General features: G+C 39.4%; 1 protein-coding gene across 1 annotated transcript in view; it reads right to left on the bottom strand.

Moving 5' to 3' along the window:
- The window catches only part of PNOC (prepronociceptin), a 382,100-nt gene that overhangs the window by 24,409 nt on the left and 342,880 nt on the right, over positions 1-14,811 (bottom strand). The window lies entirely within an intron of this gene.

Raw genomic sequence — 14,811 nt, 5'->3', positions numbered from 1 at the left:
AGCTAAAACAGAATGGCATTAAATATACTGATCCGAAGGATATTGCCAATATCCTGGCAGATCGATTCAGTGCCATCTTCACCCCCCTCTCACCCCCTAAATGGCCCATCTCAATACCGGAAGATTGCCAAATTCCAGTAATAACGGCCACACAGGTACAAAACGCACTCTCTAAAGCCAAGAATACAGCATCCATGGGACCAGATGATATCCCGGGCTGTGTACTACATGAACTACAATATGAACTGGCACCTCACCTAAGTGTCATGTTTAATCATAGCCTCACCTCAGGTTTCGTGCCCACTGAGTGGCGCAGAGCTACAGTTATCCCAATCCACAAGGGGGGATCCACCTTGGATCCCGGAAACTACCGTCCCATCAGTCTGACAAGCCTTATCTGCAAGACCATGTAGCGTATTATCATGGAACTTATAAACAAAGACATTGGCAACCTTCAAACACTGGACCCCACCCAGTCTGGGTTTGTGAAGGGCTGATCTTGTCTCCTGAACCTGATTTACTTCTTTGAATCAGTCTCCAGAGCCATGGATAAGGGTAAGGTGGTCCACACAGCCTATCTAGACCTTGCCAAGGCCTTTGACACCATCCCCCACTCTGGAATCATAGATAAACTTACTAAGTTGGGCATTAATCCCTATGTCACCCAGTGGGTTGCTAAATGGCTTACTGATAGAACCCACACTGTAAAAGTAGCCGACTCCAAATCCAGCTCCAGACAAGTGACAAGTGGAGTACCTCAGGGTTCAGTCCTGGGGCTGCCCTTGTTTGGCATCTACTTCTCTGAAGTACAGGTCAACACTAAGGGACTCTGGCTAACAAAGTTTGCAGATGACTACAAACTGGGAGCCATTACTGAATCCCTAAATGATGTGGATACTCTACAAAAGGGCCTTACAGAAACAGATGCTTGGTGCCAGAGCCATGGGCTCAAGCTCAATGCCAAGAAATGTATTGGTATCCCCTTTGGGAAAAAACATGTATCCATGAATTACCATATAGGTGGCAGTACACTAAACACAGAAAGTGTGATAAGAGACTTAGGGACACAGGTGGACAGTGTTCTCACCTTCGATAACCACATCGCCACAACAGTCAGGAAATCCTTCTATGTGGCACACCTCATCACGAAGGGCTTTTCATCCAGAAAAAAGGAGGTCATTGTCCCACTGTATTCATCCCTCATTAGACCCATTATAGAATACAACGCCCCATTTGGTATGTACCTCTCAACACATCTGCAACAACTGGAAAGGCCTCAGAAATACCTCACTAAAAGAATCACAGGCCTAAAACAGATGCCCTACGCTGACCGCCTTAAAAAACTCCAGCTATACTCTGTCGCATATCGTCTACTCAGAGGCGATCTCTGCTTAACATACAAGGCCATGTCAAACCCAGAGCTGTTGGACATGCTACACTTAAAGAAATCCCAATCCCTCAGAGCTACACGCTCCAGGGATCTAAACCTTGTCATCACAATAAACAAAACATGCTGGAGGGATAGGTTCCTGACCCAGAGACTCCCCAGACTCTGGAATAGATTGCCCATACATGTCAAACAGAGTGCCTCTTTGGACCTCTTCAAGAGGAACCTTGACGATTGGATGGGAGAAAGGAAATTCACCCCAGGGATTACATCAGTCACCCTGCTAGACAGGGGTCCAGGAAAGTAAATAATGTGGGAAGAAATAGCCAGGGAATTGTTATGGCTAGGCTTGTATAGGCCCTAGGGCTGATAGCCTAGTACCAACCTATGAACCTATGAACCTATGAACCTAATGGTGCAAGAGCTGCCTTTTATACTATATAACAGCATTTGAAACTAGATATCATTCAGTTTAATAGCTGCTTTTCAACCAAATAGTATATACATTAAAATCACTAAATACAAAAGAAGATGCAAATAAAATAAGATAATCATTGAAGCAAATGGCAAATTGAGGCCAAAGCAAGTGCTGCTCATAAGAGCTGTCACCAAAAGCCTTGTCAAAACAAATGTGATTTTAAAGAAGCCTTTGAAGAGACAAATGAGGACCATTTTCCAAGCCAGCAATGCAGCAAATTCCAGTGTCATTGCACCTGATGTGGAAGTGATCACGCACCAAATGACCCATGAACCCAAACCCCAAGGTGAAAGAGCACAATCTTCAAGGAGGGCAATATAGAAAATCAACTTTTTCATGTAAGAGGAAGTTTAGCCATGACACCCCCATGGCCCTACCTTGCTCATGCGTGCTAACTCTAACCCCCTGAACCCTACCTGCAACCCAACACCTTATGTCAATAAGAACCCTTTCCCTAACATTACCTTGACGCAAGACAAAAGTACACAGAATATGCACAACACCAGACAGACACAGCACCAGGTCTATCCCTTGCTTTGCATTTTCTCTAATCCCTAATCTGTGAACACACACATACATAATAACCAAACATTTTCTCAACCACCATCTTTTTAGTTAAACATTGATTTTTCTGTACACTCCTACTTAGCTACACTAAACAGAACTTGAACTCAACCATATTAAGTGTACACAAATGAGCATTCACTCATCTGTGCAGTCATCCTTTTTTACACCCACACAAACTTGTCAAACAAATGAGTAGATAAAAAAATGACAATCATACACCTATATATATATATATATATATATATATATATATATATATATATATACATATCTATCTGTCTACATATATATATATATATATATATATATATATATATATATATATATATATATCTATATATATATATATATATATATATATATATATATATATATATATATATACACACACACACACACACACACACACACACACACACACACACATATATATATATAGTTCCCTATCAGAAGCCTGAAACACTATAAGCTTGAAAATCAAAATCCTGAAACCAAAAGCCTGAAAATTCAAAATCCCGAAAACCCAAAATCCTGAAACTCAAAATCCTGAAAACACAAAATGGACATACTGACGTCATTGTGGCTTTGCTATTGTTAGCCCTGTGGTGTTAGGTCATGCGTTGGGTTCAGGTAAGTGTCTTGATTGGTTTTATGTTAGGGTTAGGGGCGGTTTAAGTGAGTTAGGGTTAGGGCGCGGGTCAGGTGAGTGTGCGATAGTGACGGACCTTAGGGTTAGGGTCAGGGTCAGTTGGTAGATATTAGTGTCTTTATGGTGACATATTAGCATTATTTCTGTTTTCAGGATTTTGAGTTTCAGGATTTTGAATTTTCAGGCTTTTGGTTTCAGGATTTTGATTTTCAAGCTTATAGTGTTTCAGGCTTCTGATAGGGAACTATATATATATATATATATATATATATATATATATATATATATATATATATATATATATATATATCTACATGGGTCTACTTACTTACATCAACAGACCCTAAATCCTGACAACCAAAATGTTGTCTACAAAAGGTCGAAAAAATCTAATATCAGCACACTGCCACACATGTGCCAAGAAAGAACATCAGTGAATACAACTGTACTTAGCAAAAAACAACAAACAACATTGTTTTTTGAAGGGAGCAATCCTCCCTGCACTCCCACATCCCCTGGTAATTATATATACTGACTCTGAGATTACACTATCCCTGGGGAAAGGGAGAATTGCCCTACCAGGGGATTGTCATTCTGGCATACCTGTTGACCATCTGTTGACCAAATGTAGTCAATAAAACAGATGTCCACCAACAAGCATTTCAACTAACTTCCAGAGTCTCATATATTTATATATATATATATATATATATATATATATATATATATATATATATATATATATATATATATATATATATATATATATATATATATATGGTTACCTATCATTTCATCGAAAGTTCATTTAATCTAAAGTTCATTACATCGAAAGTTCATTACATCGAAAAGCATTTGCCCCCTTCCGCAATGTTGTGCGACCCTGGAGTTGATATATATAGTTAGGGGGTGGGGGGGCACAGCCCCCCACATTGGGGGGTGTGGGGGGCAAAGCCCCCCACCTAAAATGCTTTTCGATGTAATGAACTTTCGATGGAATGAACTTTAGATGAAATGAACTTTCGATGAAATGATAGGTAACCATATATATATATATATATATCAGCTCAGAATGTTGGAATACGAGCATTGACCATTAAAAACAAAGCCAAAAATTGGAAGATAATTGCAGATGGCAGGTCAGATTTGCAATTTTTGGTAAGAATCTTTCCACAATACTAAGCAACGCAGGGCAGTAGGAGTATTAATTAGCTGAACTGCCAAAAACCCCAAACAAACCCTGGGATGCAGAAAGGCTTACTGCACTGTCGAAGCCTTTTCTCTAAAGATTTCCAGAATGCAATAAGCTTGATCAGTTCAGTGACCAATGTCTTGCTCTGGTTTTGCAATGGAATTAACAATAGCATGAAAAGCAGTCTCAATGGAGAAGCCACATGCAAATGTTGAAGTCTGTGGTAATGCGAATCAAGCATGTGCTCTCACCTGGAAATGGCAACAGCAGCAGACTAACTTTGCAGAGCTATTCAGAGAATTATTGCGCTAAGTTAGTGTTCTTATGGGGACGAAAATGTGTATGCTGTTCTTTGATGGTGTACACCCTTTTACCTATATGGAAATGACTATAGCTTGTACTATGACTGCATCTAGGTTTCACAGAGCCATGGGTGTGTGTGGATGTTAGCATGAGTGTCTATAGGAGCATGAATACAGCTGCATGGATGTGTGTGCAGGTGTGTGTGTGTATGTGTGCAGTTGTGTAAGTGCGGGCATGCATATGTGTGTGTGTGTGTGTGTGTGTGTGTGTGTGTGTGTGTGTGTGTGTGTGTGTGTGTGTTCACACTGGCATTTGCATGTATGTATGTTCATGTATGTACGTGAGTGGGTGCGCGCGCACGTGTGTGTGTGTGTGTGTGTGTGTGTGTGTGTGTGTGTGTGTGTGTGTGTGTGTGTGTGTGTGTGTGTGTGCGTGTGTGTGGCTTCTTCCTTTTGTTGACCAATGCATTTTTGACGCACCGTGCTTTACAAAGTGCCTGTCAATACACTGTTGTTATGACTAATTGTTACAGTGAATATGGGATCTTATGAAAGTTTCTTTTTAGACCAGACTGAGGAAAACTTACAGTTTATTTTAAGTATGGTTGCCATAGTAGATAACATAGAAATTAACTTATGATTCACTGGCAATGTGCTTATGGTGTTTTTGATGCTACATTAAAAGTCGCTATGTCAAGGCTTGTGTTAACAAAACTGGCCTGGCTCTATACTAAATCTTATAATGAATACATCAGAGGCAAACTACTGAAATTAATAAATCCAGTTATTGTGTCACAAGAACTTTTATTTAGTCAATCAGTTGATAATATTATTGCAAATCTTGAAAAATGATAAAATAACTTCTTCCTTTAAAAGTACTGTTGTCATGTCGTAAGAGACTGTAGGTCCATGACACTCAAGGAAGGTGCTGAGCTGTTATGTGATCAACACTTGGATACGAGTGGCATCAGATGGCCTAGGTGGTGGCAGAACACATTTGACAAACACAAAATGTGTAGTGAAGGTTATAATTCTTTGAACTTGTAGGAGTTTGGGGAGGAATTTAGAGTACTAAAGAGGATTACTTGCTCCAGCCATGTAATGAATACATTGGATACAAGGACATGTTTTACATCTGGGGTAAGGTGGCAGGCTGTTGATTATAAGGCTTTTAGCCGCCTGACAAACTTGTCTACTATCATGTCAATGTTGGTTATATAGGGCAGGTTGGGACCTTGGGTAAGCTATAGCTATTTATTGCATTTCCTAAGCAACTGCACATTTATCTGAATTTACTGAGATCAGAGTCTTTAACTTTTTAAAGTTTTTGAATAGCATGACAACTCTATTTGTGGAGTTCAGTTTAAGGTGTTTAGTTATGAACCAGCTGCATAAGTGGGAGAAGTCATTAAATCTTTTTGAATATGTCATTACATTTTTGGAATAGTGTGAATTTATAAATAATCTGTGAAATCATTCATGGGTCTATTGTATTTCATATGAAGTGTCCCTATAACAAGCGTTCCGAAAGCTCATGTAAAAGCATTGTCAACTGCCAATGCTATAAGCCTATGAAAATCAATATTTTAAATAAAATAGTATATCATGGATGTGTAGCAACTGTCATTTCTTATACAAAAAAACTCCATAATTTTCAGCCTAAATAAATCGTCATCAACCTCTTTTCCCCATTTTTCTCAAAAGAGTCAATGTGTAGCATGAACTGTTGCCACCTCTCAATTCAATGTCACTTTCCTACCTTCTTCAACAGTCATGCCTGACTGTCTCAGGTTTGTCTTATGCAGTTCATACACCTTTTTGCTCAATGTCCTTGTTTCCTCTTGCCTTCCTCCTGTCTCTCCCAAACTCTGTTCACTAAATCTTTCACTTTTCAGCACATGTGCCCAAAGCACTATAACCTGTAATCATGTCCCGAGCAAACCATTTAAATGCTCACTAATCCTGAACTCAGGTAAGGTCCACAAGACAAACAGGTGAAAAATCCATTTAAGGATTATTAACAGGCAGCAAAGCTATGAGCCAGTACCAAAACCAGTGTCTTATTCTGACAAAAGTTGATTTGTAATTCTAGCAATTTCAAATATTTTGACCTAAAACCATAAAAGATAGCCATTGCATCAGAGCATTCATTGTGATATAGCCATTCATTCTAATTAACTGATTATTATCAATGCTATCATTGCAAGTACAAAACTTCGATTCCTTCTTCATACACAAGACTGACCTTCAAGAGCAAGTCTGGCAAGTGTTTTGGCACATACTGGTTCATGTTTAAACTAGTGCTAGTTTTGTGTGTGCATTAATACTTCTTGTGACTATGATGCCACAGTTGTTCATCTGTAATTATCTGCAGCCAGAGATTGATAATCTCTTGCTATGTTAATAGAGTTAAGGTCAACTACATACAGATAACTGTTTTTCTCTCTCCTGCATTCATTTCTTAATTGTTGTTTATGCACCCTTTTACTGTCACTGTCAATTCTGGATTCAAGTTAATAAAAGGGCTTTTCAGGATACCTGACTGAAATGTTTTAGCTTACTTTTCTTTCCCTGCTTCATGAGTTAATACATTTCTTATGATATGCACATACTTGCCTTTCGATGGTCTCAGCCTAAATACTTCATATGTACACAAGTGAGTGCGCATGCATGTTTGTGTGTGTGTAGTGAGGCCAGTCTTCAAGAAGAGGCTTTGGCCTGTTTCATAGGGAACCTAAGCAAGCCTGAAAATATTTAATTTAGTTTGTTAACAGCCCATTATCAACTGTATGTGAGATCAGACAGAATGCAGATGGAAGATAATAAATATGTACTCCTAATAGCAAAACACTAGTAAAAGAATGAAAAGTGCTAAGTCAAATTTTGATTATTTCCAGTGTATGTATATGTGAATTGGATTTGCTTTTATGTAGCATAGCTTATGCTGGTTTTTATTTATTTATTTTTTTGAGGAATGCTCAGAATGTTCAAAGTACTTTCTCATAGATGCTTCAAGCCTGGTGCTTTCTCATTGTTTTTCTGTTTAGGCCTTTGTGTATCCTAGTTTTAAGTACTTTTTTTCTGGATACTATTGGGTTAGATGTGGTGGGGGCACTGCTGTTAATTCTTCCTTAAAAGGAAAGTAGTCAGGTCCCACCCTGAAGAAAAGAATGCACCTGCTAAGTGAGAATAGATGCTTCAGGGGCTCTGTAGGGATAGTTTTTATTCAGGTATTGGGCAATGGAACTTTGCCCATAGTAGCTGTACTTTTGTTAGGTGGACAGACGGTTTGGACAAAGAACATTTGGCAAACCTCTGTGGGAGAAACAATTTCAAGTGGCTGTTACTTGCACCTTATTATGGAGAACGTGTCCAAATCTTGTTGAGTAATTACATCATGACCTAGTAATGATTTGTGTGAACTGGCTTGTTGTAATTATTATATTGCCATTTAGTTCACTGTATATATTACTGACTATTTTTGTGTTATCCACAAGTAGGTTTCTATTACATTTTATTTGCGCTTAAAAATTGTAATTTAAAGGGAATCCCACCAGTCCCATGTGCCTGCATATAACTGCTTGCTTATTTTATGTCTCTGCATCTATCTGAAAATTTTTAATTGTGTTAATAGGAAAGAGCTCTATTTTAGTGCTAACTCAACAGTGAGATCATAGTATCCTTAAATAGTGTATATTACTGTTATAACTGTGTCTTCACCCTGATTGTTTTAATAGTAAAGCAGACATTAATGTTGCCTTAACACCTAACGCATACTTTTTTATCTTTCCAATCTTTCTAGCTCTCTACCTCCTATCCTGCACTAAGGGACCTGCCTGGTCATTAAAGACCCCTTTCATTTACTTTCAGCCATCCCAACGTCTGGCCAAAGAAACCTGCTGCCCCAGTACATTTTCCCAGTTACCAGAGGGATTAAGAAAGTATGTTCTACCTTGGACCTAACTATTAAGCTGACGTATTTATTTGTACTTTACCTAGTATTGAATGTAATTAAGCTACCGAGTCAGAAAGCCAGCAGCCATACTCCTCTCTACCCCTGAAGTAACTGCTAATTTCTCCCCTTGGAATCTATTATCTGAGCTACCTCTACCAGCTACCTTTATTACAGATACCTTTTGTTGTATTCTACTCTCTGCCCACTAGGTGGCACCCTAAACTAGCCTTGGGTTATATCTCTTACTCCACCTTTCCAAATATCATCTCAGAATACTCTCTCGAATTTCATCCCTTGACTAGTTTCTAATCTTCTTGCTGTAACACACTGTTCTTACCTTTTTCTCTCCCCACCATCTAGCTATATATTTTTTCTTACTTTCCACTCTACTATCCTTTACTACCTCACACCTGCTTTACCACACTCCACTTACCTGTATCTATTTAGAGTGCCTCAGGAATCTGCTGCTCTCAGATTGTCTCTATAGAATCTTCCTTTACCTGCTCTAACCCACTCGGTTTGCCCTGCGGGCTCACTCTGCTCCCCACCCTACCCCAAATTTCCACCCACCCCCAGTCCTCCTACATTTATATGTCTAGAGCCACACCCCTTTCCTTCCTATCCAATAGCTGTCAAGTACTCATTACAGATCAAATACCTACACACTCACTCTCATACTAACACTAATTTGACTACCCCTTAATTACTGCTTCACTCCAGACTCTCTCTCTACCAATTCTCCTCACTTCTAACTACATTCTATAATCTCCCTCACCATGCCCTTATCTCACAAACCTATATTTATAAATCTATTTCTCTTACTTGCAGCACTATCTATTCTTTCCATACCCTATATCCTTACCTTTTATTAAAACCTACAGTATACCACATCTCACCATCCCCTAAAACAAACATTACTATTAAGTCAGTTAGCCTTCCAAAGCCATTCAAAGATAACATCTACCTCAACCTATCTCTTGCCAATTATCACAGGGTAGGCCATATTACTTTCCTCCAATATAGGAAATCACACAACAATTGCTGTAAATTACTGAAGCTTTCATATAGTCCTCTAAAACATCCTCTCCTTCATGGTGACATTCATCCCATCCCAGGACCAAACAGCAACACCCCTACAAGCCCCCTTCTACCTCATTCATCTACCCCACTCATTCCCAGTAAAACCCCAAATTATCTACTCATAGCACATCTCAATATAAGGAGCATAAACAATAAAGTTAGCCAACTACACACTCTACTAGATACACACTCATTTGATATCTTATGTTTAACAGAAACCTGGATCAAACCAGTAACAAAGGACAATGAAATAATCCCACCTATTTACAATATCTTGAGATTAGACCGAACAACCAAAAAGGGGGTTGGGGTAGCAATTCTGTACAAATCTCAGTTACTGGTTACCTCTTTAGGAGTATAACCACCTCTCGATAATAATGTTGAAATCCTTATCTCCAAGCTCCAGGTCAATGCTAGCAAATCTATATACATAATATGCTCCTACCTACCTCCAGGCAACAACATCAGAATCCTAGAAAGTATCCTCCGCTGGCTTTCTGCATTCTTCCCACAAGAAACCATTATACTTGGTGACTTTAATATAGACTGGAACACCTGTACCTCACACAACCCTACAGCCCATATAAACTTCTATGGCTTTTCCCAAGCAACTACCACCCCCACCAGAATCCATAAACCCAGTAGCAAAGAAAGTACCTTACACTGGATCTTAACTAGTAGCCATCCCCTCTTTTATAAAGTAGGTATCCTTCCTGATGATATTAGTGACCACTCAGTTACCTATATATCCAGACAAAAAACCTTTATCCCAAACCAAACTACCTTTAAAACCACCCGGAACAAAAAAGATTTTAATCCAGCAAACTTCCAAGCAGAGCTTCAAGCCTGTGACTAGTCACCCTTAAAACACCTCCCACTTGATGAAGCAGTATCCTATTTAACTCTAAATTCTTACAAATCCTGGAATTCCATGCCCCATCTCACTCTATAAGAACTAGAAGTAAAGCAGCCACATGGCTCACTAAAGAAACTAGGCAACACATCTTACTAAGAAATAAAATCTGGTCTAAATGGAGAAACACTAAAGACCCAGTTGATCGTCAGTACTTTAAACAGCTGAGAAATGCCACCAAAAAATCAATACTTCTTGATAAAAAAACTATTACTTTAAACTCCAGCAAAAGCACCAACAACAACCACAAACCTTTGGGTCAGGCATAAATAGACTATTACACCCAGGCCACTCAAAAACACCAACCACATCAGGTCTCTCCCTTAACACTCCCAACCAGATTGCTGATGCTTTCAGTACCTTTTTTGCTGAAACTGCCCAATCTCTAGCAACCACCTTACTACCTGTTAGCTCAACCCTCTCATCCTCCCAAGCAAGCATACCTTATATCCTTCATTTAAAACCAATTCCTACATCCCTCATCTATACTCTACTTCATAAACTTAAACCATGTACTCCCTCAGCTGATCTCCTACTGGCTGAACATCTTCAGACTGCAGCAAAAGTACTCGTGTATCCCATTTCTATCCTAATTAATAGAACCATTACTGAAGGCTCCATTCCATCTCTGGAAAATCTCTCGCATTATCCCACTTCACAAGGGTGGTAACTCAACTGAACTCTCTAACTTTCGGCCTATAGCCCTACTTTCTCCTCAAGCCAAAATCATGGAAAAATTCATCCATCAACAACTTCTTAATCACCTTCTCCAAAATAACCTACTAGCTGACTGTTAGCATGCTTTTAGACCTTTCCATAGTGCCGCCACTGCTCTCCTATCCTTTATTGACTGCATTAATAAATATTGTAATAATAACATGCTCTCCTCTGCACTCTTTATTGACTTATCTAAAGCTCGTGATATGGTTAACTATCTAATACTTCTTAACATACTCAAATCTCTCTCACGTGACACACAGGCATTACAATGGTTCAAGTCCTACTTACATAATAGGCAGCAAGCTGTCATTTTGGACAATAACCTATCCATACATCTCCTTATAACCCTTGGTGTACCTTAAGGCTCTATCCTGGGACCTCTATTCTTCTCCATATTCATTAATGACCTTAGTATAAATCTACCTCTAGCGACCTGCATTCAATATGAAGATGACTCCACATTGAATTGTACAAACTCTTCTTTATCTGAACTCCAATCCATCACCCAAACTGTATTTAACCTAGTCAAAAATTGGTTCCAACAACATTGCCTCCCCCTAAATGCCAAGAAAACAAAGCTATTGCTATTTACTCCAACTCTTAAATCCTCCCCAATAGATTTCTCTATTACATCCAACAATGGTACGATCATAGCTCCTGACCCAACTACCAAACTCTTAGGTGTAATAATTGACCACAACCTTAACTTTGACTTGCATATTAACTCTACTATTAAAACAGTAAACAGAAAACTTGGTTCTTTGTATAGGATAAAACATTTCCTTACCCCTGAAGCCAGAACTGCCATTGCCCATACCCATCTGATCTCTACCCTCCTCTGTGCCCCCCACTTATACTAATCTTTCCAAAAGCAACCTTAATAAGCTGAAAACTTCTTATAACAATATTGCCAGATTTGCTACTGACTCCCCATTTAGAACTCACCATTGTCTAAATCTTAAACAGCTAGGATGGCTAGAACTGCAAAACCAGCTAGAATTTCAACAACTCACCATTACCCAAAAGATTCTGTACCATCCTAGTATTACTCCTATTCTCTGTAGCCCCATCTTCCACTACATAAATCTTACTACCCTTCGCTCAGCAAATAAATTACTGGTTACCATCCAGAAATCCCACAACAAAGCAGGTTCATAGGTTCATAGGTTCATACTAGGCTATCTGCCCTGGGGCAATTATAAGCCTAGCCTGATTCTGCATGGCTTACGCCACCCCTTGATTTGAGTATACTGTGCCCTTTTTAAGGTTTAGTTTACTGTGCCTCTGTCTAATAGTGACACGGGAGTAATCCCTGGGACAAACCTAGGATCCCCCATCCACCTATCGAGATTTTTCTTGAAGAGATTCAGTGAGGTGCTCTGCCTCACATGAACTGGAATTCTATTCCAGAGCAAAGGGAGCCTCTGGGTTATGAACCTGTCCCTCCAGCAAGTTCTATTTATTTCTGTGCTAAGGTTCAAGTCCCTCGAGCGTGTGGCTCTAAGGGATTTAGATTTACTGAGGTGGAGCATGTCCATTAATTCTGGATTTGACATAGCTTTGTATGTCAGGCATAGATTGCCTCGAAGTAGGCGGTATGCAACTGAGTAGAGCTGGAGTTTTTTTAACCGAGCAGCATATGGCATCTGTTTGAGACCCTTGATCCTCTTGGTGAGATACTTTTGGGGTCTTTTTAATTGCTGTAGGTGTCGGGTAAGGTACATCCCAAAAGGGGCATTGTATTCTATGATGGGCCTGATGAGGGATGAATAAAGAGGCACGATTACCTCTCTTGATCTAGATATGAAACCCTTCGTGATGAGGTGGGCTATGTAGAAGGCCTTTCTAATCACTTTGGCAATGTGGTTTTCAAAGGAGAGATTGCTATCAACTTGGGTCCCCAGGTCCCTAATAACTTTCTCTGTACTTAATGGGTTTCCGCCTATGTGGTAATTTGTGGGCACATTGTTTTTGCCAAAGGGTATGACTATACATTTTTTGGCATTTAGCTTTAAACCATGGCGGTGGTACCAGTTATCTGTCTCTGTGAGACCTTTTTGAAGGATGTTTGTGTCAGCTGGAGAGTTGATTACGGCACCCAGTTTGCAGTCGTCTGCAAACTTGGTGAGCCATAGTCCTCCCACGTTTGCCTGTACCTCGGAAAAGTATATACCAAACAAGAGTGGTCCCAGGACAGAACCCTGTGGGATGCCACTTGTGATCAGTTTCGAGTCTGACATGGCTCCAGCAACTCTCACTCTGTGGGTTATGTCTTTGAGCCAGTTTGCAACCCATCTTGTGACATAGGGGTTTATATTTAAGCTGGATAGCTTATCTATGATGCCCGAGTGGGGTATTGTGTCAAATGCCTTTGCAAGGTCCAGATAGGCTGTGTGGACTACCTTCCCTTCATCTATGGCTTTGGTGACTGTTTCGAAGAAGTCAACCAGGTTCAAAAGGCAGGATCTGCCCTTGACAAAGCCGAACTGGGTAGGATCTAGTGTCTGTAGGTCACCAATGTCTTTGTTTATGAGCTCCATGATGATCCTCTCCATAGCCTTGCAGACTAAGCTAGTCAGGCTTATGGGGCGATAGTTTCCAGGGTCTGTAGAGGCTCCACCTTTGTGGAGTGGGACCACCAGGTGATTCTCTTTTCTCAAATTCTGTGGGGAAGATTTGGAACAGGCTTCCCAGCAAACTTGCATCTCTGTCATCATTACCACTCTTCAAAAAGCAACTAAAAATCCTCCTAAAAACACAATGGCTATGCCCATGTACTAACCCTGACTAACACTCCCTGGTACAACATTATTGTATACCTCTCACCCAAAACCCATAATGTGGAATTAGTAATCCTTCCCTTACTCCCATTTTAGTCTCCTATTCTCTGGGAACTATCACTGAGTATGTTCTTTGCAACATTCATTCTGCTGTGAGCACAAGTCTTCCACCTTGTACATAGACCAACTATCTTTTTTACTTTGAGTGTAATATTTAAGTGTATATATCCAAACTTTCTTGTTTTTTAAGTGTTATATTTTTAAGACAATCTGAATACTTCATTTCAATCTGTACTTTGTTTCCTAACATACTTTATGTTGAATGTCAATCCCTTTACCATGTAAATAGTATTGTATTGCTTTGTTAAACTCTGTAGTCACTTTCTGTAAAATTATGTTCCTTGATGAAAATCTTCATGAATAATGTATTTAAATATTTTTGTGTTTTTTTGCTGTCCTGTTTTATTAGGTTAATGTGGAGCTTATCTCCCCAGGCCTCTACTGAAAATGGACATGTATCCAGTTGGACTAGCCCAGTCAACAAATGTAAAATAAATAAAATAAAATAAAATAAAAAATAAATAAATAAGTAAAAATTTAATATCCAGGGAGTGAAGGTGCATTTTTTCATCATTATAACTATCAACTTCATTTTCATCTTGACTGCACCTTCATCATCGCAAATGCATAAATTATTATAGCAATAACTCACACCTAGGTGTGGGTAATGCTGGATTTACCCACGGTTGGTGTGTTGCCAAACAAAGCCAACCGTGGTTAAATCCAGC

The sequence above is a fragment of the Protopterus annectens genome, chromosome 2.part0 (genome assembly GCF_019279795.1).
Source record: "Protopterus annectens isolate FY-2018-M chromosome 2.part0, PAN1.0, whole genome shotgun sequence".
NCBI lineage: Eukaryota > Metazoa > Chordata > Ceratodontiformes > Protopteridae > Protopterus > Protopterus annectens.
The sequence above is the reverse complement of the archived record's forward strand: the minus strand, read 5'-3'. Positions and strand labels throughout refer to the sequence as shown.